This window comes from Camelus bactrianus, chromosome 19 (genome assembly GCF_048773025.1).
Source record: "Camelus bactrianus isolate YW-2024 breed Bactrian camel chromosome 19, ASM4877302v1, whole genome shotgun sequence".
In the NCBI taxonomy this organism is placed as follows: Eukaryota; Metazoa; Chordata; class Mammalia; order Artiodactyla; family Camelidae; genus Camelus; species Camelus bactrianus.
The window spans coordinates 30,790,275-30,818,115 of NC_133557.1; the positions used below are offsets into that span (position 1 = coordinate 30,790,275).

At 54.4% G+C, this 27,841-nt stretch overlaps 1 long non-coding RNA gene across 1 annotated transcript in view; it reads left to right on the forward strand.

The window, feature by feature from the left end:
• The window catches only part of LOC141573996 (uncharacterized), a 170,519-nt gene that overhangs the window by 124,593 nt on the left and 18,085 nt on the right, over positions 1 to 27,841 (forward strand). The window lies entirely within an intron of this gene.

A 27,841-nucleotide genomic window follows, 5' to 3' on the forward strand; every position in this document is an offset into this window, starting at 1 on the left:
ACTCTCCAGAACTCTAAGATCAGGGCTATTAGTGTATAGATGATTTGGCAATAAGTTGGATGAGATCCCTTGGGAAGGTGGTTTTCAAACTTGGCTGCACACAGCAATCACCTGGGAAGCTTTGAAAACAGTCTGATGCTTCTGTGCCACCCAAGAGATTCCGATTGAATTGATCCAGGGAGCACTGAAGGTTTTCACAACGCCCCAGGTGATTGTGAGCTGGAGTCAGGACTGAGAACCACTACCCCGGGGACCTGCTTGAAAAAAAGAAGGAACAGAACTGAGCCCTGAGCCCGGCATTGCAACATTTTTAGGAGTGATAAGCAAGGGAGACCAGAAGGATATCAGTGGAGAAAGTGGAGAATCAAGAAGGTCCGTTGTCCTGGAAGCAAGTGGAGATGGGGGACAGTGGCCAGCTGTGTCAGGTCCTGCAGACAAGCACCTGAGGACTGAAGCAAGACCACTGGGCTCTGCCGCGGGGAGGTCCTCAAGTCCTTCTCACGGGCAGTTTTGGTGAGTGGTAGGGACACTAGCGTGATGGGAAACGTTCAGCAGAGAAGGGACGAGAGGGACGCGATACAAGTATAGACAGCTCTCTGGAAAGTTAGCAGAAAGGGGAAAAGCTAAGTGAGCTGGAAGGGGAGACGATCGGGAGAGTTCAGGTGGCGTTCCGTTCCTTGGGTTTAGATGGGACTCACAGCACTGACAGGTTTGATGTTATGTAGGTGACCTACAGGAGAGAGGAAAACTGCTGAAGTGCTGAACCTGGGTCCCAGAGTATTGCAGAGGGAAGGCCAGTGCCAGAGCCAGGGGGTGGCCTTGGATGAGAGCACGGGCTGGTCACCAAAAGCAACAACAGGGAGGGCAGAAGGCAGGGATCTGTCTGCACACAGGCCAGGGGGTGTGATGGTCGCAGGAAGTGGAAGTCCTCTTCTGACTGCTTCTGTGTTCTCCGTGAACCAGGAAGCAAGGCCTTCTGCTGTGAGTGGGGACGGAGGAGGTGTCGCTGTTTCAAAGAGAGGAAAGGACGTAGAGTGATCCTCTGGGCGGGGGGGGGGGGGGAGCCCCAGACCCGAGCACACACCTGGTTCAAACTGAGAAGGCTGGGCCCCAACCCCCCTGGTTTCTGATTCCACAGAGGCTGCCGATGCTGCGGGCTGGGGGGCCAGCTCTGAGGACCGGCGCACTAGGGCCTAGGGACCCACCAGGCTGCTCGTGGCTTTGCTTTTCTCTTGGTTTCTGGCTGAGGCCAGGTAGGGTGGTTGCACTGTCCTTTCAGGGGTGCATATGCAGGTGTAGGTGGAGTTGGATCTGACCAGAAGGGACCTGGCTCGGTGAGTGCAAGGAAGAAACACATATCCTCTGTTCCTGGAAAGCCTCTAGAAGGCTGGCTTTAATAATGAAGTGAAAATAAGTCGCCTTTAATAAGAATTCCTCCAGGCAGGGCCGGGTAGGGTATATGCACTGACCTGCGTATTAATAACCACCGTGTCACAGCCGCAGGGACTGCCAGACAAAGGAAGTCACAGCGGCTCTGGCCAGTAACAGCTCCCAGGGTCGCCGGGTCGGCCTGAGCTTCCTTCGACTTTATCAAAGTTGTGAAGATCTTGCATGTGCATGGCCCGTAGTGCGCACGGATGACAGGTCTTCACAGTATGGAAAGCTATGGAGGAATCACTTGTGACCTCATATTTCTCTCTCTGAGGTTCATTTTTCTCACCATCAATAAAGTGCAGTTAATAACGTCTACTTCCAAGGACTGCAGTGATGTAAAGCAGGGCCACGAACTGCTGTCTGTGGAGGCACGCGGCTCAGTACTGGGAAGGCAGTTACCTACCTGTGCGTACCTAAGCCGTGTGGTTTCCGCTACCCTACGTCATTCTGGGTCTGATGCTCCTCGGGGGTCTTAATGGTCTTGTCCAGTGGTCTCAGAAGGTGGTAAAGCTCCAAGAGTGGGCCCGGTGAATGGAAAAGCAAAATGGAGTTGCTGTTGTTAATACAGCTCTCTAACGTGGACCTAGGAGGCCACAGAGGAGGTGTGCCTTCTGCACATCTCAGCCTGGGTGGAATCCGACCTTTGGGCCTGATGGAGTCATTCAGAGCACCTGCCAGAAACTCAAAACACTTATCAGACCTTTACCCGAAAATAAGCCATGATAGTCTGTCCACTTATCAGACCCCTCCCCTAAAATAACCTGTGATTCCTCAGGACAAATCCTTTGCCACTCACATCAAAGTCAGTCACAGTTCTTGGCCGGCAACTTTGAACAGCCTGGTGGCTTTTTGTCTTTATAAACCCCTCTCTTTCTCTGAACACGCTTTTGGGGTTACTTGAATCTATGCCTCCCCCGTGGCAGTTCTTAAGCCCCCCAAAACTATTTTCTTATTTGCATCCTTCCTCCTTCATTCTTTTTTAGTTGACAGCCCCAATTCTCAATCTCCTCTTGCTTGAGAAGCAAATGAAGGCTCCCAACAAAATGGCAGCTGGAGATGAGAAGAGAGGAACTTGGAAGATTCAAAGTGTGTGTGTGTGTGTGTGTGCGCTTTTAAATTTACATACACTGTGTCTCAATTGCTGTTGGTCACAGCATCTTCCCAGCTTTTAGATTAAAAAAAATGGATCTCACATTCTACCCCAAACATGCAGTCTCTGGTGATAAAAAAGCTTCTGAGCAAGCTTGGCTTTGGAGCCCTCGGCCCTCTCCCAGTTAATGCCATTAGCTTCCAGATGGATGGAGTCAGGTCACTGCCTGGCTCCTTAATGAGTTTCCCATAAGTCTGGGCCACTCGGTAGAGGTCAAATCGGTAACCACGAAGAATGAGCACCACTGCCGTGCAGAGTACGCGGAGTGCGCCTGCAACTGCCAAATGGCTGCTTCGCCGCACTTTCAGAAAAACTGGCACTTCAAACACTCCTGACAGCTGACTTGAAAATCAGAGATTATTATGATCATTGTCAGTGAATCAGGATATTCACTGATATTGACGACATACTTTGTACATTGGAGAACCAATTCTTGATTATTTGTTGCTTTGGATTTACACTGAAATTATCTCTCTTGAAGCCTTTCCAGTTGGTGGCTTTTGGTCTTGGATCTGCACTGTGCAAACTTTAAATACTCATTGAATCCTCTCTGATTCCCCTCGGACTATTTCCTCTTAAAGACGGAGGTGCAATGTGCTTAAGTTTCTGGTCTTTGCATTGATGAAGGTTCTGGCTCTTTAGGAGTGTGGCTTGGAGCTAGGATTTGAGAGTTTGGGATTCTCTCTGTGCAAAAAGTGATCAGAAGCCTCAGGATACTTTGGAAATTTTCTGTTTGATTTTTCTTTGATTGGACGAAATAGGTCAGAGAAAACAGTCACTGGGTAAAGGGGCACATCTGGCTCCATTCAGGTTCCTTCCCTTCCGCAGCCAACACTGTCAAACCTTGCTGTGAAAACTGCCTGGCAGCGATCTTCTGTAACATTTTGTCTCAGTGATGCGTGTTCTTTTAGAAACCAGTTTGAAAACGTTGTGCATCTTCTCTGGCAGTCGGCTGCAGAAATGCCTGAACAAGAGGAATGCTGTTTTATGCAAATTCCAAGTCTTCCTAATAAGCCTTAAGGGAGAGGAGGAGGCCCCTTCAAAGGGAAGTGAGAAGAGGACGATCCTGTTCTCCTACGGCAGAGCTCCAGTCCTGGGGATCGGCACCGCCAAGTGTGATGACGGTAATCCGCAGTTGTCGTGGTTCTGGTTGATGGTGCGTTGCTCCCAGTTACTCACTGCCCTTCCTGTGACAGGATTACACGACCTTGTCCCTGTTAACACCAGGCTTGTCTGCCGGGCTTGCTTTGGCCAGTAAAATGTGAGCGAAAATGGTACATGGCGTCCCTCTAATCATGGCATCAAGCCACAACGATGCCCACGTCCTGTGGGAGGCTCTGGTCCCTGTACTGTCCCCCCATCGCTAGCCGTAGAACGGGAGTGGGGTGGGGGGTGCAGAGCTGCAGAGGCCTGTATCATTGCCAGCCCCTGAGATTCTGGGCCGCGGCGGGGGGGGGGGTGTGTGTGTGTCTTGTGACCACTTCCCAGCCAACAGAAAACTAACACAGTGACAAAGTTCATTTTTATTGAATTAGGTATTATTCCAAGTGTGCTTCTTGTGCTACCCATTCAGTCCTCACAGCAACGCTACTGTTCTCCTTATTTAGAGGTGGGGTGATTAGGACCTTGAGAAATTACCCCCCCCCCCCAGGTGAGCAGGTAGGAAGTGACGGCGCCGTTACCACAGGCAGGCAGGCTGGACGGTCCGCGTCCACGCTGAGCCAGCAGCTGATCTGCTGAAGAGGGCAGGACAGCTTCTGGAATAAACTGCAGTCTGCCCCTTGGATTGCTTCAAAGCAAAGTCTCCTTAGAGGAGTGAAATCACGCCACAAAAGGGAAGGAGTGGGAAACCCAGGGGACCAGAGCCTGGTATTGGGTTTGGAAAGCGTTTGGAGTCTATGCCACGATTAGCAGGACGCGCGACGAGGGAAAGTTCCTCCCAGCTCCCGCGCCGCACGTTTGCAGAGTGTTGAATTTCACAAAGCCCCGCAGGCGGCTAACAGAGTTACCAAATTATACCCAGGCATCGTTTTTCCTTTACTGTTTGACTAGTTTGTAATAAGGTTATTCTTCCCAAGAAAAAGCACTCTGTTCTTCTAATAAACTTTTAAATTTTGAAGGAATATTCGATTTACAGGAAACTGCAGTGACTGTACAGAAGGGCCCTCTCTGTCCTCCGCCCAGCTTTCTCCAGTGTTAACATCTCACGTGGCCATCGCACCTTTGTCAAAACTGAGCGCTTAGCTCGATGCGTACCCTTCCCTAAACTCCAGGCTTTAGTCCCGTGTCACTAGTTATCCTAGCAATGTGCCTTCCTGCTCCAGGGTCAATCCAGAATCCACTTTATATTAATGTCATTGCTCCTTCATCTTTCCGCTCTCCCCACGTGCTCTGTAGGCCTGTGGTGGGTGGGTTCCTGGAGGAGAAGCCAGCAGGAGGGAGGGAGTCCTCCTATCTGCAGACCCCAGGGCCTTTGCACCCTCAGTTGACCTGCTATTGGCCTTTTGCAACAAGTTCAAAAGTTCTGCTGCTGTCTTCCTGCTGGCTTGTGCGGCATCTGCTGCAGGTAGCACCTGTTCAGGCCTGCTGCTCCCTGCAGGCGCCTGTCTCTTTCCAGGTCCCTGGTTGGTTATTTGCTCTGCAACCTCAGTTCTCTGATGGGTTCAAGAAAAGTCAAGCACTTGGAGTTTTTCCAGCTTTTTTCTTGTCAGTGTGGAGAGGACACTCAGTCCAGCTCTCCACAGCTCCAAGCAGAGGCTGGTTTCGCTCTGTCCTTTCAAAAGAAAGCACCTCTTTGTTCCAGAAATATCAGCACACGGGACCTCGTTTTAAGACGCAAGTGGACAAATGCCCAGGATTATGCAGAAGGGTGTTGATCAAATCTGATCACTAGCGAAGCCTTAGAAACGTTGGGGACGTTCTCGGATAACAGACATGGAGGTGCAACGCCAGATTTGAATGCTCCGTGCCGCTCACAGTGACCTGTAGCTCTGGACCGTCAGCGTGGACATCGACGTAATGGGACAGATTATTAAATGACAATTCCGACTCCAAATTGCAGCCTAGTCTCGGATCCCGATTCCTTTAACTTGAGCGGGTTCCTGCGTGAGTGCGCGTGCACGTCTGCCCGTGCCGTGAGCGCGTGCACGTCTGCCCGTGCCGTGAGCGTGTGCGTCTCCACGTGCCGTGGATGCGCGCGCACGTCTGCACGAGGGCGTCACCTGCTGTAACTGAAAACGCTTCACCGGAAACGCTCAAAGCGCTGGTGGCGGGGCTCTAGCGAGTATCTAACCTTATGCTTTTCCTTAGGGTTTCTGAGAATATGTATTCAGAAGCGAGCCTGTGTTTCGAATGAATGCAGTTAGGAAAAAGCGGTTTTCAGAGGCGGGAAGGCCAAGCGGCTGCTGTTTCCATGTCGGGGACAAGGGCGCGGACAGGAGCCGGTGACAGCGCGATGCCCAGCGAGCGCGTCCTGACGCAGGACCGTCCCTGTGATGGATGTCACTGCCCTGGACGGGGAGCCTCCAGCGCCATGACAGACCGAGGCCGGCAGCGCCTTCCCCCGGAGTGCACGCGGGTCCAGGGGCGGCTTTGCCGCAGAGCCGCCGCCTGCTTCCCCCAAGTTCAAGTCCTCAGAGCTTCAGTTTCTCAGCCTTCACCAGTGGGACCCGTAAACCTCCACGAGGTTACTGTGAGGGTCTCCAGCAGTGATGTGTGTGCAGCCCCCCCGTGCGCCCTAGTGTGGAGTAAGGGCGCAGCGAGGGCAGGTTGTGACCCGCGTTAGCCGTGGGCTGCGTCTGTGTGCGGTGAGTCCAGAGATGTTAGAGAGGGTGTAGTCCACCCAACGATGGATTTCCCACCTGGGCTCCCGGCTTGCTCACTTCTGGAAATTTCTGAAAACCCTCCATCTGGGGCCCTGGCCCGTGCTCCATAAATGTGATTTTAACTCCTCATGAGGCTGGGGGAGGGTGGTGCAGCCCCCCTGCTGCTGCTCAGGGGGTGGGGGTTGGGGCACAGCTCCCCCCTTGGCCTGGGCACCGCCGCCAAGAGCACCCAGCTGGAAAAGAAAAACCCTTAATTGTCCTCCCTTTAGAAGCAAAGGGACAGATACCACGCCCTCTCCTGTCCCCCACAACTCATCCATCAAACCCAACAAATCTGCTTCAGGAAGCAGAGATGGTTAACTTCATCTGGGCTTGGACTCCTCCACAAAGGCCACTGTCAACAGCTACCATGCTGGCAGCACAAACATGGCAGAAAGATGTCCCGTGGAGGAGACTCGTGGCGTTCTAGTCCCAGAAGCAGTGGGATGCGGGTCAGGTTTCACCATCACAGAAATCCACAGCACAGTCTTCCCAGCGTCCTCCAGCTCGCCCGGGCACTTGCAGTGCACAGTTTGACACAGAAGCCACATTTGAGGAAACAAATCAGAGGGGTCAAATTGGCAGATGTTGCCCAAACATGCCCGTTTTATTTGTTTTCCTTTTGAAATCCAGGCAGCTCGGGGAGACAGCAGCTTATGTGGTCAGCTAATCTCTATGCTGTGCGTTCTCTAATGGATTAGTTTTTCAAACCACTTTTTTTTTTTTTAGATAGAGGTATGATTGATGTGTAAAAGCTTTACATATTAAATGTATGAATCTCAAGGAGTTTTGGGGTAAATGTAGTCCCATTAAACCACGGCCACTGTCAAGGCCACAGACATATCCATCACCTCCCAAAGGCTCCTCCTACCCCCTTTATTACCATTATTACTAATTTTGTGATAAGAACACTTAATGTAATATCTACCGTCTTGAAAAATTTTAAGCATACAGTACAGTATTGTCAGCTGTAGGCACTATGCTGTGTAGAACATCTCCAGAACTTGCTCTCGTCCTGCATAAGTGAAACTTTGCACCTCGTGATCAGCATCTCCCAGTTTCCCTCCCCAGCCCTGGTGGTCACCATTCTCCTCTTTGCTTCCGGAGCTTGAGTATATTAGAGTTCACTTACAAGTGAGGTCACACAGCATTTGTCTTCCGATGTCTGGCATTCACTCAGCACAATGTCCTCCAGGTCAATCTGTGTTGTTGCAAATGGCAGAATTTCCTTGTTTTTAAAGGCTGTATAGTATTCCATTTCAAATACACTACATTTTCTTCATCCACTTACCTGTCAATGGACATTCATGTGGTCTCCATATCTGGGCCTGTTGTGAATGAACATGCAAAACGTGCAGTGAGCGTGGGGGAGCAGGTGCCTCTCTCAGAGCCTTAGTTCAGTTCCTTTAGGTAAATAACCATAAGCAGGATTGCTGAACCCTGTGGTGGTTCTGTTTTTAACCTTTTGAGGAATCCCCACATTGTTTTCCGCCATGACCGCGCCAGCTTACACACCCGCCAGCGGTGCTTCGGGCTTCCCTTTCTCCATAGTCACCGAGGCTGTTTTTCTTAAAAACGGCCGTTCTAAGAGGTGTGAGGAGATGCCTCAGGGCAGTTAGATCTGCATTTCCCTGGTGATTGGTGATGTCGGGTACCTTTTCAAGAACTTGTTGGCTATCTGTCTGTCTCTTTGGACAGGTGTCTGTTCAGGTCGTTTGAACATTTTTTTAAGAGGGCCGGGAGCCTAGATCTGCTGTGAAGTCGATATTTACGTCCGTCACTCTCCTTTGCCCCGCGGGGGAGTGCGGGGTGGGGGACAGCAGTCTGGGCCTGTGGAGGCTGGGGGGTGGAAGGGGGGCGACGTGGGTGGAGTGGCTCTCCTCCTGCCCTTTTCAGGGTAAGGAGGCTCCTTTCTCTTCTCCACTCGGGTGCTGCAGTCTCTCCCCTGGGATCCAGAGCTGCCGTGAAGGTGTGTTCACATGTGGATGGTTGTTTCTGTTGTCTTTTTTAACGTGAGGGGGCGCAGGCTGCGATCTCCCATCGTGTCATCGTGCTGCTGTCCCCTTAGCCGATTCCTTCTATAGCCGTTAAATCACTATCCACCAAATGGAAAGCCCTCATTAAAACAGGTGGAGGACAGAGATCACTTCCCCTGCTTTCTGGATTTCTCAGCCCCAACAAGTAGATCAGACCCCAGTTCAGGTGGAAATGTATTACACGACGATTCAACACAGTGTGTGCGACGCCGGCATGCAGCAGGGAGGGCACAGCGCGGAGGGGCCTGCTCCCGGCCCAGGGTCATGGGCACCAGGAAACCTCCTCCGCTGGGAGCGGTTTGACCTGGGGCGTGTTGATCCTCTGTGGCCTCTGTGTAAAGTCCTCCTGGCAGGACACAGATGGACACGACAGGGGCAGGGTGTGGAGGTGGGATGGGAACCAGGATGCTTTCTGGACTCCAGAGCGAGGCGGCAAAGTCAGGGACAGTGAGACCAGCTGCCCTGGGAAGTTGGGGTGGGAGTGGAACAGAGGACGGAGGGCGGCTGACGCAGGATGAACCGCGGGATGACGAGTTCGGCCTCTATTTTCAGCCCAGGAAATGGGGCCAAGCAAGGATCAGAGAGCTTGGTTAGGAGGCTGTTAAAATAAACCTTGACCAGAGGCTCTGGGGCTGGTCCAAGACAGCGAGAGGGGAGACGGGAGGAGGAGTGAAGAGGCCCGGTGGGGCGGAAGGGGACGGGAGAACCACGGTGAAGAACCTGCGGGAAATGCGCGGTAGCTGGGGAAAGTCAGTTTCTCGTGTTTGATTTGTCCTAAAAACAGACACATGCGAAAGCACGGTGCCTGTCACAAAGCAGATTGTCAACAGAGAAATACATGCTGATGGAGGGAAAGATCAGTGAGGGGGCACCCTCAAGAAAGATGATTGTGTGGTCTGTTCTGAACCTGATGAACTGGGGTGGATCACACAAATCAGTCAAATGCAATTATGTAAGGTTTCATTTTCCATTAGTTTTTTTTTTTTTAAATGCATTTGATCTTAGAAGTGAGTAAACCTTCAAATATTTTAAAATGCCAAGTAATTTTTTTTCTTCAATTTTCTTCCATTAGTCCCTTCCAGAAAGTCTAGCTTGAAATACTTAGAAGTATTTCAAAGGCTCAAAAAAAAGTCTGACTTTTAAAAAATCGGTAGAAAGAGAAGGACTCCCACCAGAAGCTTCTGCAGCTAAAGAGCAAAAATGTCATGTTCGAAAAAACTGGTGGCGTCCCCAAGGCTGTTCCAAGCATCCAGCAACTTGATGCAAAATCCCTTTGTGTTGATGAGCCCCCTTGGCTGACAATACAGTAACTAGATTGCGTTTTAAGAGAACACCTTGCATCTTAAAACTGTGAGGGAAACGTGAGATGAAACTGCTCATTAACGGTGATGAGGCAGTCTGGACGAGCCCTTAAACAGCCCGGCCGAGAAGGCAGCAAGTCAGAGGCTCAGAGGGAGGGCTGGCCGCTCTGGGCAGCGGTGCGGGGGGCGCCCGCGCGGGGAAGGGCTTAATTAGGGCTGCCAGTCACACTAACTGCCTGCGATTAAAGGGCGTGAGTCAGCAAGGCGCGTGTGCGCCCAGTGTCGGAAGCGTGAGGGGCCAAGGGCGCTTCTTGTCTGTCGGCAGATACTTCCCATCAGCAGCTACACGAGTCGCCTGCTTTCTCCGAACGGCGGGCCCTTTGTTTTACCAGCATCAGACCCTGTGCTGGAGGAAGCTCCCCAGAAGCGTGATCTGACTCCCACGCTTCCAAGGTGGGGCTGAGGGACGTCGGCCCCGAACCAGTGCCGCCGTGTCGTGCTCCCAGCTCCTTGCTTCTCTCCTGACTGTCGTCAGCGTCCTGCCCCCCACGGCCCAGGCCCACTCAACGCTGTCCCGCTGGTGTTGGGGAGGTGCTTCTGTCCCTGGTCGCCCTGCACTGTTCTCCACCCCATGACCGGGGCTGGGCCTTGACCAAGAAGCCCGTCCCCGCCACCACTCCTCCCTCCTCCACTGACCGTCTCTTCAAATCTGCCTGAGCTTGGGCAGTGAGATCTGTCTCAGGTCCTTTGAGGTGAGTCCCCGCCCTGCCCCAGGGAGACCAGACCCCCTCTGGGCAGCTCGGGCTTCTGTTGCCTAGTTCCAGCACTGGTGCCTTCTGCCCAGGGGCCGTCTGAATCCAGCTCACAGATGTGCTCCCAGGATGCAGATACTCCTGCTTGGCTCCTCCCTGGGGTTGCCACATTATTTTTCAAAGCACTCTGTATTTTCAAAAATAGTTTAAAATACAGAGTAGGCACCCAGGAGATGGTTATTGGGTCAAAGCAAGTACTTGTTGCTGGACAGAATCAAAGGTTCCAGGGAGGGAAGCTGCAGAGGGTTCCAGAAGGTCTCTTTTCATCTGGGCGGCTTGGCTGGGATACCAAATAAAGCAATAAAAATGTTAATCTTCCCAGGCCCGCCTTCTGCTTCACAGAGCCTCTGAGGCTGTGACAGCAATAAAGTAGGTGGAAAAGTTAAAGGGGAAAACATAAATTAGGTCATGAGAGGATAAGGAGACGGATTTTCAATAGGCTTCAACCTTCAGAGTTGGGAGGGCCTAAATTAAGTGGATCATACGAAATTCAATAAACAAGGATTGTAGACGGCAGATGATTTATCCCATTATAATTTGAATTAAACTCGAGCATCAATAACACCCCTGACCCAAAGGTTATTAAGAGACAGCTAATAACATGAACTGAACCGGCACAGCTGGTCTGTCATTGCTGAGAATTGAGGACCCAGGCATTTAGGGCTGGGGAATTGATTGCCTGAGAGATGAATTTCATCCTTGGTGCCACAGAGCAGAACTCAGGAGGAGGGGCAGCCGGCAGTGTCCCCAAGCCACCCCCAAGCCACCAGCCTGCAGCCTGGGACCCGCTCACCTGTGACCAAGGCGTCCTGAACAGCCCCCCTCAGCCTGGAGAAACCTGAGACACCTTTCTTCTGGCCTCCGTTTCCTTCGAGCATCTACTGTAGAAAACTTACAACTGTAAATTCTTTCTCTGCCCCTTGGCAGATTTCCCCTGAACCCCTTGTCCATTTGACAACCCAGGACACACTCTTCTCAAGGACCTGGGAGCCACCTCCTTGACATGTAAGCACGTGGGGAGCCAGCATCTCGTCTCCCGCTCTCCAGAGGAGAGGGGCCGCCCAACGTCCACAGGCGCTGCCTTCACGCACAGGCAGCCTGTCCCCGAGAGGAACGTCTGCGGCTGGGACTCAGTGCGCCGCACCGTCCCACTGGCCACCTCCCCTGTGCTGGGCGCCGTTGCTTTCCCACTGGCTCGCCCTAGGGCTCAGAGCCCCTCCCTCCTGGTTTTGTTCGCCCTGGACTGAGTCCTGCTGACTAGTCCTGCTGACTAGTCTTGAGTAATGTCTTGCCTGTTGAACTCTGGTGCAGTTTTTACTTTGGAGGCATCAGTGAAGCCATTTGCACCAAGCCCCGGTGGGGGCGCTCAGAAGCCCCCAGCCGCCCTGCGTGTGTGAACACGCAGGGCGGCCAGGTCATCCAGGCGTTATTTCTGTTTGGATCAGATGATTCAGACTGTTCATGTGTTCAAACAGGGAAAAACAGACCAAACGAATCACACAGCGGGGCCCAGCAAGTCTCGAGAGGCCTGGTCCCACGGCCGTCTACTTCCCAGGGCACGCTCTGCCCCACGCGTGCCTCACCGCAAGCCCCTTGGCGCCGGGCTTCGTCAGCCACCTTGGTCATTTGGTTTGATAGGCTTTCTGCTTTTCCGCACCGCTCGGGCATCACCTGGGCGGGGGCGGGTTGCGTCACAGCAGCCGAGGCCCTTCTGAGCATGCCTCCAGGCTCCGTGAGGCCCGCACTCCTCAGTCCTACGGGGCCCCCGGGCAGACGCTGCCGCCCCCTCCTCACTGACGAGGAAGCCAGGTTCAGACGGACCCAGGGTCTTGCCCAAGGTCACGTGCGTGGACACTGCCATAGCTGGGATTCGGCCCCAGGCAGCCTGGACCCCAGACTGCACGATTTCACAATGGGGTGTCAAAAGGACTTGATTTTAGGGAGCAGGGTTTGCAGAGTGAACGTGAGCCCAAGGAGGGCTGCCAGGTCGCAGCAGGGCAGTTGAGTCAGAAACCAAGTTCCTGAGAGACCGGAGGGGCCTCCTGCTGGGGGGAGAAGGAGCTGGGCGCTGTACTGGGGTGGGCAGGGCGTCGACTGGGAGGTGTGGCAGAGCCGGTGAACTCAGCTGTCTCGTGGAATTCCACGGGGCTTGAGGACCCCTCGGCTGGTGCAGCACCAAGGGCCCCGAGCTGTCCCCCTCCCACGACAGGACATCACTGAGCCTGGAGCGTCCGGGGTTTCAGTGCCTCGGCTGCTGGGAGAGAACCAGGGCCGCCCAGGCATGCCCGTGCCAGTGGGGGCCCAGAGGCCGCAGGGACAGAGCAGCGGCGGTGCCTGGTGGGGGCGTCCTGTTTGTGAGCACAGGGGAGCGCCGCCGCCTGTGCGCTTGCAGGTGCTCTTGCACAGGGACTTCGTAGGCGCTGAAGAGCACAGGAGCCCCTGGAGCTCGGCCTCCTGTTGTCCCTCTCTCTCCTCTGCTCAGTAGCCAGCGAGGCCTGGGAGGCAGCTGTGCCGTCTCTGTGTCAGCCACCCCCACCTGCCAAGAGTGGGACGCACCCACAGGGATTCTGTGCCTCCCGCAGGTCAGGCCAAAGCCCCCGCCTCCCGGGTGCTGCCCTTAGAGGCCCTGGGTGGGGTGGGATCTGCTGACGGAAGCTGGAATCTGCCAGGGGAACTGGGTGTCAGTCAGTGAAACTACTGCCTGTTCGTTTGATGGGAGAAGATTAAACTATTCTGCTCCCAATAGCGGCAGCAGCACCCCAGCCACCGTAGTGGAGAAGCCATTTCACAGCTACGGCGTGCCCAGGATGGACGCTGCCGAGTCATTCTCATGATGTGTGCATTGAGTTGCTTATTTTTTTCCCAAAGAGAGGCAATTCAGATAAGTAATTTAATGGTAGGAATAAACTATGAATTGAATTTATATGTTCATTAATTGTACAATTAAACAGAATACTAATTGACTGTAGAATTACAGCTAAATGGAACACTGCACCGGGGTCATTAGTCCTCGTCCTGTTGTTCACCGTGAACATAAATTTTGGTGGTCTCATCCTACCCAATTAGGTTTTGTTTGGCTTTATTGGAGCATAAATCATGCTTCTAGCACGAAAATTTAATCCCCCAGTACAGCTGGTGTGTTACTCCCTTGTTGCCAAGGTTACCTCTTTAAAAGAAAGGCCATCTGCTCAGAGTGATCGGGACGGGCGGCCGCCGGGTTATCCTGTGGTCTCCCAGGTGCTCTCTGCAGTAGGGAGGGCGGAGGCGAGAGGTGTAGGTCAGTGGTGACAGCACCTGGCTTCTGCTCCCGCATCCGGGAGGGGCTGGGAGCCCGGGTGGCGTGCTCGCAACTTCTGCGGTTTTCACCTGGAACGGCCACTTTGACACAGCAGTCCCTGGGAGCCCACACAGGCTCCTGGCTCCAGTTCGGAGGAAAACTGACCGGCAGGAAGGGTGTGTGTGCAGGAAATGTGGCGTCTTTTCGCGGACGTGAAGTGCCTGCGGTAGCTCAGGACCACTGACCGCTCCGAGCTGCTCCGTCAGGAGCTCTCGCCTGGGGCTGATGCTGTGACTGTGAGCCGGAGGGTCAGGCCGTCCTCAGCTGGGCACATGGGCTGGGCGTGCTTTTCCAGCTGCTCAGAAAGGAAAAGGGGGAGGCAGGATGGACGTGCTGGCCCCCTAATGACACTGGAATGTACCTTCTCCACGTGAGGGCGGCTGAGGCCGGGCCCAGAGCCCCGTGCTCGCACCCAGTGAGGCACCAGAATCTCGCAGGGGTGCAGGCAGCTGGTCAAGGGGCAGGTTCCCGGCAGAGGGGACCCCTCTCCCAGAAAGCATAAGCTTCAGGGCTCCTCCCCGGGCCAGTCCCTGAATGTGGCATAAAGTCGGACGTGATGCAGGCTGTGCCCAACGCCTTCTCCTTACACAGAGCTTCTGCGGGACCAAGTCTCTTCAAGTCACCCAGCAAATCTCAGGGTGTGTCCCAGGCACTGCGATGGGCACTGGGGACACAGCGTCCGACGAGGCAGACCGGACCCCTGCCCCGTGAGCTCACAGCTGAGACCACGGCCACGGGGAGCGTGGCTCAGGGCCCTGGGCGCCTTTCAAGGGCCATCGGGTAACTCCTCTGTCGGCCCTGACACAGCTGAAGGGGAACCAGCGGCGGCCCTTGCATTAACTTCCTGTGGCTGCTGTGACAGATGACCACAGACTTGGCAGCCAAAACCACCTAAACCAGTCATCTGACAGTTCTGCGGGTTAGAAGTCTGACATGGGCCTCCTGGCCAAGATCGAGGTGTCAGCAGCACTGGCGCCTCCCTGGAGGCTTCGGGGAGAAGTCCTTGCTCTGCCTTTTCCAGCTTCTGGGGCCGCCTACGGCCCTTGGCTTGCGGCCCTTTCCTTCGTCCTCAGAGTCAGCACTGGCGTCACCCCACCTCTGCTGCTGTCCTCGCACCTCCCATGGTGACCCTCTGTCACTTAAGGACCCTGTGATGGCTTTGAGTGCATCCAGATCTTCCAGGACACCCTCCCAGCTCAGAGTCTTTGGTTAGACCCAGTCTGCAAAGTCCCTTTTGCCGTGTTGGGTAGCCTGGTTCCAGGGGTGAGGGTGAGGACTTTGCGGGGGGACTTTCTTCCCACCACCCTCACCGGGGGGAGGAGGGATGCCCGACCTCAGACTGGGGGAGACAGACGCTCCTAAGAGGCTTTAAAACTACTGGGTGTTCCCTGTTCCTGCCACCCCCCAGTCTGCTCCAGTGACACTGAAGTGAGAAGCAAGACGACAGGAGAGCTGGAGCGCTCGAGGGCAGGGGTCCTGCCTGCGCCCGCCCATGGAGAGGGCCTGCTGGAGCTGGGCTTTGTTCCACGTTTCATTGCATTATGTAGACCACTGAGCGGCAAACTCCCGTGGAGACGGAGACGAAGCGCACAGCAAGCGGTGCGAGTTGGAAAGGACGGCCTTTCAGGAGACGCCACCTTCCAGGGAAGGGGACACTGCTCAGGACGTCATGCACTTTGCCATGACGTGTTGATGTAACAGGGCCTCAAGCTAGAAAAATTTCTGAAGTGACTCATTTCCGTGAAATATATGATTGTCATGAAATGTCATCGAACAGCTTGTTGGTGTTGGTTCCTGAGTGTCGGTGACTGGCCCTGTAACAGGGGAATCCAAGCTCACGTCTCAGAAGCATGTGCCCGTCCCCCTTCACGCCTTTATTTTGTCCCTGAGCACTGGGCACCTCCAGATACACTCCATAACTTCCTCACTTGTTTATCATCTGTCTCCCCAACAAGATCGGGGATTTTGTGCTTTGTTCTTTCTTCCAAGAACCGGAAAAGTGACTGCTATGTGGAAGGCAATTGATAAATATTTATAGAATGAAGAAGTGATTTATGTCATATGATCAGTGCACTGTATTTTGTGTGAGAGAAATAATCTCTATTACAGAATTAAACCTGGGTTTTTTGTTTGTTTGTTTGTTTTTTGTTTTTTTGCTATTTGGAGGATACGGTTTTTTAAAAGCGCAAGTCAAATGGAGATGCTTTAGGACCTTCCTGAGTTCCTGAATCAGGCCAGGCAGTGGGGGCTGGTCAGCCTCCTCCCCTCACCCAAGGTCTCTCGAGTTCCCACTAAGATCTTCATGAAGGCACAGAGGAAAATGGAGACTTCAGGTAGTTCTGGCAGGACGCTGATGAAAAAGTTAAAAAGATAAGATAAAAGGATAATTATAGAAAAGAAAACCAGTGCAAATAATTGTAAGTGTCTTTAAGGAAAGGACCAGAACTGCTGAAACAGCTAATTAGCGATGACACCATTACGGAAGAATGGCTGGCAGCGTGGTAAGTACCTCAGCATGCAGGCCACGGGCGTCCTCCACATCCCAAGGAAAGTCACCCAAAGGGACCAAATGCAGACACATTCTGGCAAGCATGTAAAATGATTAAAAAGATAAACTCGAAGGCCAGTTGTAGGAGGAGGAAATACGGCCATACAAAACCAACGCAAACGAGCGTGCGCTCAGGTTGCTCCCCGCCCGCCCGTCAGGAGGAAACAGCCCCGGCTGCAGGTTACGGAAGGGGGGAGGTCTAAGCCCTTGCACCCGAGTGGGGACGGTCCACGTGCGGGGCCGACACCCAGACTGCCTCCGACCTCCACGTGCTCGCGGACTTCGCCACCCAGAGACCTTCTTCTTGGCAGTGTTACCGCGATGTCTGCTCGGCCACAGGAAGAGGGCAACTTGGCAGGTGAAGATTCCGTCGGGGACCTGGAGAGACCCGCTCCACAGCCCGCGGCAGCCCCCCGGAGGCCCTGGCGCATCCAGCGCGGCGTCCCTCACGCCGGCCCCCAGAGCTTCTGGCCGCGCCCCAGAGCCGCGGGGCCATCACTTAACCCAAGTCACTGCGTCACAAATCACCGTCTGTCACCCCAAGAGCTGGGCGCATCTGCCTTGCAGGAAACCAGGTGAATCTTCCTTTCTCTCTTCATTTTTGCATTTTCTGGGTTTCTAAAAGAGAAAGTCTTTCCTGTGAAAACAACCAAAAAAAGAAAAAACTCCACAGAAAGAGATGAGGCAAGTTCTGTGGGTCACAGCGACCTGACACCGGCTCATTCTAACGTTCGGTCCTGACTGGAGCAGGAGCGCGGTGTTTTTGTGCGGCTTTACAAACCTCCTCAGAGGCGGACTTGAGGGTCTTCTCTGACACTTCCCTTCCGGGTCACATCGGTCAAATACATCTTTAACAAAAAGACTGAAAAATGACATTTTAGCCAAGAGAGCCGGGACGCTTCAGACGCTGACTGGTCGTTGGCAGAACAAGCAGACACACAGAACAGGTCCGGCCCCCCCGCCGCCGGCCGGGAGATGCGGGGCGGGCCTGCTTCGCTGCTCGGAAGCGGAGGTGGCAGTGCCTCCCTCCCAGCAGCAGCGACAGAGCTGGCGGGGCCTGAGGACGGACCGGAGAGCCGCCCTCTCCAGCGTGGGCCCGGGGCCATGGAAGGGCCGGGCTGGGCGAGGGATGCGGGCCTTCACCTCGATGTCTGGGGGAGGGGCTCATCTGCCTTGTTAGCCTCACACGTCAGCAGCGCCATCAGCCGGCAGCCTTCGTGTGTCAGGAGGTCCCCAAGACCACCCTCAGGTCCAGCGACTCACTAGAAGGACCCACAGAGCTCAGAAAAGCAGTTGTACTCCCGGCTACGGGTTGTTACGATGTAAACGTGCAGATCGCGGTTGGCTGATGGGAGTCCTGCAGGGTCGGGGGAAGGGCAGAGCAGGCGTGAGTGCCCAGCGGTCTTCCCTGCGTGGAGTCGTGGACAACGTTTACCTTTCCCAACAGTGATGTTGGACAGCCTGCAGGAAGCATCGCCTCCCGGGGAAGCCCACCGGAGCCTTGGCGGCCAGGGTGGTCACACGGCGGCTGACCCACCATGGGCGGACCTTTCATCTCTCGTCCCTGCAGAGGCCGAGCTGATGCAGCATGGCCCATGGTCCCCCGCGTACCCCATTGCTGGCACAGGACGTCTCGGATGACCCCAGGCCTCAGGTAAACAGAGTCACTCTTGTGAGGTGGACAGTCCAAGGGCTCAGAGCTCACCTCTGAGGACCTGGGCCCAGGCCAGTCCCTTCTGACACGAGGTTAATCTCACTGTTTGAAAAACTCAAGACGTAAGTCATCAAGAACCATCAGCAAAATGGTGGGCGGGGCTCCAGGGCCCTGGGGGAGCTGGTGTGGGGCCGAACGCTGACATTTCTGAGAGCTGTTTTGTGTCCCACCAGTCAGGCTGCAGTTGAGACCTGCTGTGGGCAGAGGCCCCACTAAGTGCTGAGAGGTGACAACGCGGACTTTCCAGAACCGAAGGTCTGGGCCCGAGGTCAGCACCTCTTCCTGCTGTAAACGAATGTTGCTTTGCAGGCCACATGGTCTCTGCTCGCAGGTCATAGGGGATCAGGAGGCAGGCTGGGTGTGGTCCATGATGTGTCGTCACCCACCGGCCGACAAGCCGGAGAAGAGCGTGTGGCTAGTGGCCGGTGAGTAGGGCAGACTTGTGGTGGGAAGTCACACGGGCAGCAGGGGCAGCTGAGCAGTCACCCGGGGGCCCAGGGGAGGAGTCTGGATGGAGGAAACCTAGGTGGAAACTTTCAGAACTATGGGTTTCCCTCTTCTTCCTCACGCTGTTGTTCAAGATCTAATTGAGAAATACCAGGACGTGGGCCCGTGAACAACTGGAGAGCCACGCTGTGTGCACGAGTGATGCTGGCTCCGCTGAGCTGGGAGCGGCCGCTGCTCACACTTGCTCTTGGCTGAAATAGCTGTATTATTTACAGTGAAAACTTTGAAAACCAGGCCTAGAGGGAGACAGAAGTTTCTGGATATTGTACTGCCTTTAATAAGCTGCTCACCCTGCTCGCTTCCTGAGGACGGAACCATCAGTAAAGCGTCCCCCTGAGCGGGGAGAGAGGCACAAATCGTTCGGCAGATGTGTGTGGGTGCCCACTGCGTGCTCGCTGCCCTCCCGGCCGGCCAGCGCTCTGACGTCGCGCGGTGATGTCGGGAGTGGCCGGCGGGGCCTCCGACTGAGAGAAAGAGCAGGTCAGGTCGTCTCGATTTCACGGGACATTTGCTAACAGGCTTCGCGCACCCAGGGCTCACCCCGTGTGGCCGCCTGGTGCCTGGCTGACTTCAGTCTGTGGCTGTTCCGTCTGCCCTGCTGCCTGTATCACACGAGGAGGGCGCATTCCCCAGCAGCCACGGGACAGCATGCTCACTTCCTGCTTCTGATACCCTCGTGACGTCTGCCGAGGCCCGACCTGGGTCCACAGAGGCGGCGATGAAGCCAGTTGCCCGCAGGAGAGATGAGATCGACCCCAGTGGCCCCCCACCTGGAGGTGGTCAGCAGAAACCGAGTCTTACCCTGAAGTCCCACTCCAGTGTTCACAGTGTTCTCACTCCTTGGGATTCAGAGGGATTGGAGACTTAATTACAGTTTCTGCTCCCGTGTTGAGCATTTACTCTAATTACATGGTCCATAACTCATTGTATGTGGATTTAAACACTAGTTGGGGACCTTCCATATTTCTCCATCTCTGAGGCAGTGAGAATTGTGTTTTTTTTTCCATGGAGGCCCCTTCCCTAGAGCCTTCTCTCTGCCGGCCTGGTGCTCCTTCTGGGTGAGCCTCTCCCTCCGTCAGAGGAAGAACACAGCAGTTTTAGCAGGTGGCTGAGAGCGTGGCGTCTGGGTGGGACTGTGGACTGTGTCGCGCATCCCTAGCTCGGGCTCGTTGTGAACTTACCTCCCTGAGCCTCAGTCTCCCCATCTGCAAAGTGGCAGTAACATGGATACCTATTTGAAAAGTCCTAAGGATGATGCCTGAAATTAAGCAGACGATAAAGGAATAATTCGTAAAGGAACCAAAGCAGTGACAGCTGCGCATCCCCAGGGCACCTTTGGGGAAGAAAGCAGAGAAAAGACGAGAGGCAGAGGCTGTGGAGCCCAGAGCTCGGCTGGAGCTCTGCCACATGGTGATCACCGCGTGTGAGAAGTGCCGCCCGCTGTCTTCCCTGGACCAACCTCCTCGTGCCGCGGTGCTCCTGTCGGAGAGGCTGACTGCCGTCTGGGTCAGGAAGAGAAGCCCCACCAAAGGGGCCCTGGGCTGCTTCTGAAGCTCCACCGAATGCGCATTCATTACGAGCCAAGCCCTTTGGCCAGGACAGCAGGTTGGAGCACGTGGGCAGGTGGGTTATCTGCTGAGTGTTCTCCATCTGGCTGCAGCCCCCCTCCCACCCCATCGAGTGGACATCATCCCGGAACAACTCAGCCCTGAGAGCCGGTGAATTCAGCCTCTCCGAGGCCAGTTTCTGGCACCAGCGCCACTGCCACTCAGCAGCCTCTATCCTGGGGCCGCTCTCGTCTCCCGAGAGCGTGGCTGACAGCTTGTCGCCCGGCCTGGTGACACACGAGGGCGGCCCTCCCACCCCCTTCTTTACCTCCATCTCCCATAGCTAAAGCACTTGGCTTTCCTGTCCTCTCCTGAGACTCTGAGGAGGCTTCTGTATGCTGACATCAAAGGCTCCTCTGGACGCCCAGTGTGGTTGGCCAGCTTCCCACTGGCAGGGGCAGGACGGACGTGGAACAGGTCACCGAACAGACGGAGCAGTGGACGGCCAGCAAGTGCCCTGTGAGCACCTTTCCTTTGAAGATCACAACCAATTCCGCCAACATGTTACCCACGGTCAGGTCCTAAATGAGGACGGGCTCAGGCCGCACTCAGGGTCCTGTGGAAGCGAGTGTCACAGAGGTCAGGGCGCCTTCTCTGCTGCTCATCGCTGCCCCCACCAGCAGTCACAGCCTCACCTGCCACTGGGCAGAAGGCAAAACAAACAAAAAATACGGGGTTTGTTCCTACCTTTGAAAACATCACAGAAAGTCAAAGGAAATGTTTCCAGGCTGCACTGCACGCTGAGTAATGTCAGCAATAGGCAAACACATGAAGGCCATCGGCCCCTGGCATCTGAAAAGCAAGTGGCCCCCACGTGGCGCGGGCTGTCAGCGTCCCCATCACTGAGAACAGACGCCCCTTTTACCTGAAGGTCCAGTGACAGGCAGGCGTGGGGAGGTCCCGGAGAAGGGATGTCCTCAGGGGAAGAAGGCAGGAGAGGAATGATTGAATTCCGACACTCATGCCATGCATCATGGGCCAGTTGGCAGCCTCACTGGAATGCTGGATGCCCCACCACCTCACTCGGCAGTGGAGGTTCTTGTTCAGAAGTCCGTGCTGACCTCTTCAACAGCTCAGCGAGGAAGCAAGAAAGGAGAGTGGAGATCAATGACGTCCTATTGCGGAGGGCGTGGGACCCATGAGTTCCGCCCTGTCCCGCCCTACAAGTAACAGCCCTCCGTGGGCAGGAGGAAGCGGAACTGACCTGACTCCGAATGGTTCCCCGACAGGACTCGGCCAGTCCTCACTATGCTTTCTTGGTACGATTTGTATTTGAGGGTTTGTGCTGCTAAGTCAGTCCAGAAGGAAGAAGAGAGAAATACACTAAAAAAACAGTGATGATGAAAGGGAGGGGCAGGGAGATAGTCGTAATGAAGACGCAGGGCTGGGGTGAGGGTAATGCTCATTTCTCCTCCTGCCACGGTCCCCCGTGTGTAAGTAGGCAGCTACCTTGGCTGGGGCCAGATTTTGACAAGGTCCCAGACACTTCTGCAAGGACATAGATGCTCCACAGTTTGCTGTCACCCCAGGGACTAGGGGGGCATCCGTAAGAGCCGCCCCCAGCCAGCGCTACGGCAGTTGGCCCGTCTGACTTACACTTGGTGCCTCCTGGGAAACTAAACAAACAAATGGATGATAAGCTGCCCCTGGAGCACATTCCTGGGACGTTGGCTATAAATCCACCCTCTTCTTTTGCAAGCAGTGTCAAATGTAGGTGGTGGCATCGATGTACCTGCAACCTAAAGCCTTAGAAGTGTCATTTGCAATTTTGCTACTTTATTTGGGGCACCCACTTTTCACTCCAAGCCTCACCAGATGTGTGACAAGTCCCCGGGTCGTCTAAGAAAGCATCTCTCTGCCAACGCCCCATTGCTCTGTAGAATCAGAAACCTCTCCTACTCAGGGCTTCACTCCTGGGAATGAGGCCTGGGGGCTGGCAGTGTCAGTGTCACTGGGAGCTGGTTAGGCAGAATTTGGGGTCCCACCCGGACCTGCCGGGAAACCTCATGTGTGTTTTACACAGATCCCTGGGGAATCTGCTGTTGCGCAGGGCAGTGGGAGCCACGCTGAGCCCTGCGTGGCTTCGGGCCCACTTCGCACTGCGTCGGATCAGCTGCCCTGTTTCAGCAACGAGACCCCCTCGCGCGGTGCCCCGTGAGCCAGAGAGAAGTCCACAGAGGCCAGTGGCTTGATGGATGGCACACAGGCAGAACCCTGCCTCCAGTCCGTCATTTTGGGGCTCACCTTACAACACCTTCCCTTTTTTCCACACCGTGCGCTGAAATGTGTCACAAAGAGCCCCTCTAAGAAAGGCTGATTTTGACAGGGAGAGCCTAGTCTAGTTCTGCCGAGCTCTCGGGCCGTCTCCTCCCCACGCCTCCTCGCCGTCACGTTGCCGTGAGCGGGGTTTCCTTTAATGGTTTGTAATTGCCGAGTGCGTTTTCACCGTATTTACTGAGCCTCTCTCCTTCCCGCATCTGCCCCCTGAAAAAGGATGGAGGCGGTGCAAGGTGGGAGGAGGGGATGAGCCTGGGTGACGAGCTCTCATTTGACATCCGAGGCACCGCTGTATTTCGCCCTCCTGACGCGCCCTGCTTGGGCGGCCGTGCGGAATCACTGGTGATATGGGTACTTTCTGTTAGTTCGGGGTGTGGAGCAACTCTGTGATGGGTGCGCGTTCACGTTTTACACCACATTTTATAATCAGCAGCTACGGAGGAGTGCGTTTCAGCTGGCCTCTTCGTGCCGGTGTTTATGCTGCCTACAGGCCAAAAGGAGATCTTTCTGAGAAGAAGGGCATGTTTTTTATTCTTTATTGAAACATGTCATCGAGTCCTTTATGTGTCAGAGGAGCCTGTCCACCTGTACTGAATGGTCCTGGAGGTGCTCTGTCTGCTCAGAATTTACACCCTCTCAGTGCAAGGGCAGAATGTGAGCTTGTGATGTGCGGGAAAACAATGCTTTTGGAACAACAGTTTCGACTGATTATAAAATCACTGAGTGGACACACTCGTTTCTGAAAAGATGATTGACAAAAAGTCAGAGGGATTCTGGCTGCTTCGGACTGACATGAGTATTTTAGATCTGACTCGTGGTTCACGTGGCGATGAGGGGGTGTCCCTCAGCTGTCAGGAAAGCAGAGTCGATGTAAATTAACGCTAACGTTCAAAGACGCTGGTTCACGATTTATTTTCAAAATAGTGTATCTGTGAAAAATTAAGAGCCACAAGGATCCAATTATCTCAATGGCAGTCTAATTTATGTGGCATGAAGTACTTAAAAAAAAGTCGGGAGGGATGTTTAGTAAGGCTGAGTTGGTGTCGCCTTGCTGGATCACAGCTTGAAGTCTATCTGAACGACACAGATCTCATTAAACATCATCAGCTTAAAGCCGCTTAGGTGATAAGAAAGATGATGGTGAAGATCAGCCCGACAGAGGTTTTCCTTTTGTTCCTAAGTGTGCTTCCTCTTGGGAGCACCCCCGACTCCCCCAGGCAAACAGTGCTTTCACAGCGCGACCAGCCGTGAAGGTGGGTGGGCTGGGGACCCCTTTCCAGCAGGACGCCCAGGTCCCCAGCGGCCCGGCTGTGTGGGGAGGTTCAGACCATCAGATCCCTCTGTCCCAGAGCCCGCAGCCCTGACCGCACGCTGGTATTGATTTGGAGAGGGGCTTTGAGATCGATCAATATCTGTTGGCGGCTGAAACCTTCAGATATTTGTTACAGACCCAGATGGCCATGTTTCCGTGGGCAGAGAGGGTGGCCAGTGTTCAGAGCTACATAATTAAATAACCCTGGTTTCGCTGTGGTTGGTAAGTGGCAGGTCAACACGGAGGCCGGCGTTCGCTGTGATCTGTCTCGACAGGAACAACCCACTCTGACCTGTTGCTTTGGCACCCGTCTAAGGGAAGACGATTTGTCATTCGCTACTTTAGAAGCAGTCTCTCCCTTCTGATGAGCTATGTAGACAGATGGGGGGTTCCAGGGGCCACAGTGACCAAAAATATCAGGCAGCTAGAGAAGGTGAAGGGCCCCAGAGCAGAGCAGCTCACAGCTGATCTCCCCCGGTGCTCTCTCCGCACGCGGGAAGGACCGCAGAAGGCGAAATAGCAAAGCCAGGAGGCGACCGGGCTGCCGCCCTTCCCAGCATCCCCGAGAGACACGGAGAATGTCCTCTCCGCGTCAGCCTCGTGCCGGGGGCTGCATCGGGCTCTGCAGGCTTACCTGGCTGGCGTCGTCACCTGATGGCACAGGTGCCGCTGAGCTCAGAGCGGCCGTTAAGATGCATTTCCCCAGCGAGGGAGAACTCCAAAACAGGCTGCTGTTTACCGTTTCATCATCTCTGGAAGGTGTTTGGGGACACACTGATGCAACACCACGTACCTGGCATTTCTAGGCAGCTTCCAGGGTTGTCAGCCCATTCTGGAGGGACTGGGGGCGGGGGGTGGGGCGTGCAGGGTCAGCTGGTGCTCGCGCGGTCACAGCCGCGAGGGAGGCAATGTACGATGCCCTGAATGCAGCCGAGTTGAGGTGGAATAGATCTATGTTTACACAAAAACAGAAGTTAAGATTCAAAAGACTCAAGATAGGACTCCCAACAGTCCGTGTAGCCAGAACACTGAGATTTTATTACCGCTTTCGCACTGTCTGCTGAGACTTCTGGCTTCTCTGAAGCACAGCCTAACGGAGAGAAGAGAGTTTGAGTCTCTGCTCTGCCACTTGCCGGGTGACAGTGTGAGCTGAGCCACAGGTCCCTTATCTCAAGAGAGAAGAGTCATAATCCCCGGTGTCAAGGAGCCTTGTGTGGAGCAGATGAGCTGTGAGACGCGGTACCCAGGGAGCCGCTGCTTGATAAGTAGTCTCTGAAATGGCATGTTCCTCCAATGGGTGTATGTTTCTTTACCACGTGGCCATGCTACACACAGTGAGTAATACACAGGCACCTTCATCTCCTTGTGTGTGTGTGTGTGTGTGTGTGTGTGTGTGTGTCTGTCCACTCTCAGAACCTCAGCAACACACGAGGCATCCGTCAGACCCGTGGGGAACCGTATCTTCCTTCCTGACCTTCTGATCCAGCGTCGACTTCCTCAGCCTGAGGCTCCATGTGGTCGTATCTAATTCTTGCGGCCCCATTCATCGTGCGCCAACTCTAAATGGTGCGTATTCTGGGAGGCCCCTGAGCAGATGAAAGGGTGCTCGTTGCTCCTGGGGTCCAGCAAGCACATCCAGCTCGTCAGTGTAAGTACGGCCTTAACTTTGATGGTGCGCACTCTCCCTGGCCGTGGCCTTCTCTCGCAGACTCAAATCAGACCGCACCGCTCCAGCTCAGCAGTTTACAGAGGGCTTCCACGTGTGGCTGGGATCAGCCGCTTTCTGCCCAGAGGTCAGTGGCAGGCTGTCAGGCTTTGTAGGCTCACCTTCACCATTAGCAGAACGTCTTCCCTCTCACTGATGCCCAGGGCCAGAAGTCACAGGGGGCAGAATTTAATTTCTCCCTAGGCCAGTGCCAGAGAATTAACCAGTGTCCTTTGGTGGAGAGCGAGTAGAAAGACACGTTAAGGTGGTGAGAGAGAGGCAGGCTCTCCAGGCATCAGTAGAAGGCGAGACCAGGAGGATTCTTTTTCTGAGACTTGCACAGTGTGTGGGGTGTTCCCCATGACATATTGAAGGAGCCGTATTATTATTTTTTTTTAATATGGTGGAGGAGAGGTCCGTTGTCATCAGGTGTCAGGACAAGTTAGAGGCTGGCACCAGAAGAAAATCCACTCGTAGTCTACCATGGGCCCTGTACTATCCTCATTCATCCTGGTTTCCCCAGCATCTCATTGCTTCCTTCACAGCACTTTTCGCAGTTTGATTCTTCTCTGCCTCCTTCCTCCCAAAGGAAGACATCCCGTCAAGGGCAGGGATCACCAGGATACCCTCATCATTGATTTCACCCTGCGTCCCAGGCCCTGAGCAGCACGCCTAGTACCATGGACAGATGCCTGGGACTGAGTGGACAGGAGACCAGGCAGAGAAGAAGGGACATGGCGGTGTGAGTTCTCATTGCTTCCATGAAGGTGCCACGGGAACAGTCAGGCAGGGAAGTCAGAAAAGAAGGGAAATGATGGATAAAACAGAGTTGAGTTTCCTGAGCAGCTGCCATGTGGCATAGCTCATTGCTAACACTGGACCTGCGAGGCAGGCACTATCCTCCAAGGGTCAGAAAGGGAGTCTCATGCTTGAGGCTCTTGCGCTCTTGTAAGGGATCAAATCAGGATTCAACCTTGCAACTTGGCCCAGGCGGACCGCCAGGAGGGCCCGAGCCCTGCTAGGAGGGATAGGGATACCACAGGTGTGGGTAGGGTCCCCTGGACCAGCGGGTGGGCTCCCTGGAAGGGAACCTCCAGCCTCCCCTTCCTCCTGTTGTGCACCAGGTGCCACCAGCTTCCCCTGGGCCTGGACACCTGGACACCATGCTCCCCAAGGGCCGCAGAGGGTGAGGAGAGGACCTGCTGGGGTTCCTGACTCCTCCCCCAATCCAGCGCCCAAGTCGTCTTCCCTGACGACCAGGGGCTCCATGGGTGGAGTCTGCCCTCCTCGGACCCCGGCCATGAGTAGGGAAGGTCTTTGTGAAGACCATTGTGAGAAAAAAGAGATGCTTTGCCGTCCTTGGACTCGGAATCTCTGCTGTGATTCTTTAATGAAAAAGCCTTCGGCTTCTGCCCCTGCTTATTTCTTGTTACAACAATTAGAAATGCTTCTGTGGCTTTGGGGAGAGTTTTCTGGAAGCATAGAGGCAGAAAGTCTATTTTCATGAAAGCTCTTCCTTTTAAATTAGGCTGTTGTTTCTTGTGGTCCTAATGCCACTTGAGTTGACTTTCCTGATCAGATGGCTGGGTCTGAATTGCCGCAGGCGTCTCTGCAGAGGGCATTCCTGGGCTGCCCCTCTGAGTGGCTGGGGTGGCGTCCTTGCACTCGGCTGTCTTCAGTTACATCGTAACCGGTGCTGGTAGAGCCAGCACTGAGAGCTTCATACCTGCCTCACCTCTTGAAGGTCTCACAGTGACCTCATGAGAGAGATGCCACTGTCATTCCCATTGTACAGGTGGGGAAACTAAGGCACAGGGCCAAACAACTTCACACACTGAAGCAGACAGCTAGCAGGTGCAGCCAGGAGGTGGCTGAGATGGGGTCTGGGTGCTGTGGCCTGCTGGTAAGCCAGCTCTCTGGGGGAATAAGGAGGGGTACGTTTTAGCACTTGCCAATTTCAATCCATCATTTAAAGCTACCAATGACTTAACAGATGGCTTACTCAATTCCTGACCTGCAGACACATGAGTGAGAAATAAAGGCTAGTTGCTGTAAACCCTTTGGGTACAGGATAGTTTGTTACACAGCATCATCTGCGTCACAGTGGTAATAGCTGACCCATACACTCCCTTTGTTTGTAGAGCCAGGAATCAGTGTTTTCTCCCAACCAAGGAGCCTCTGCAGTGAAAAATAAGGTAAAATCCTTCCCACAATGAGATGCCTGGCAGAGCAGTGACC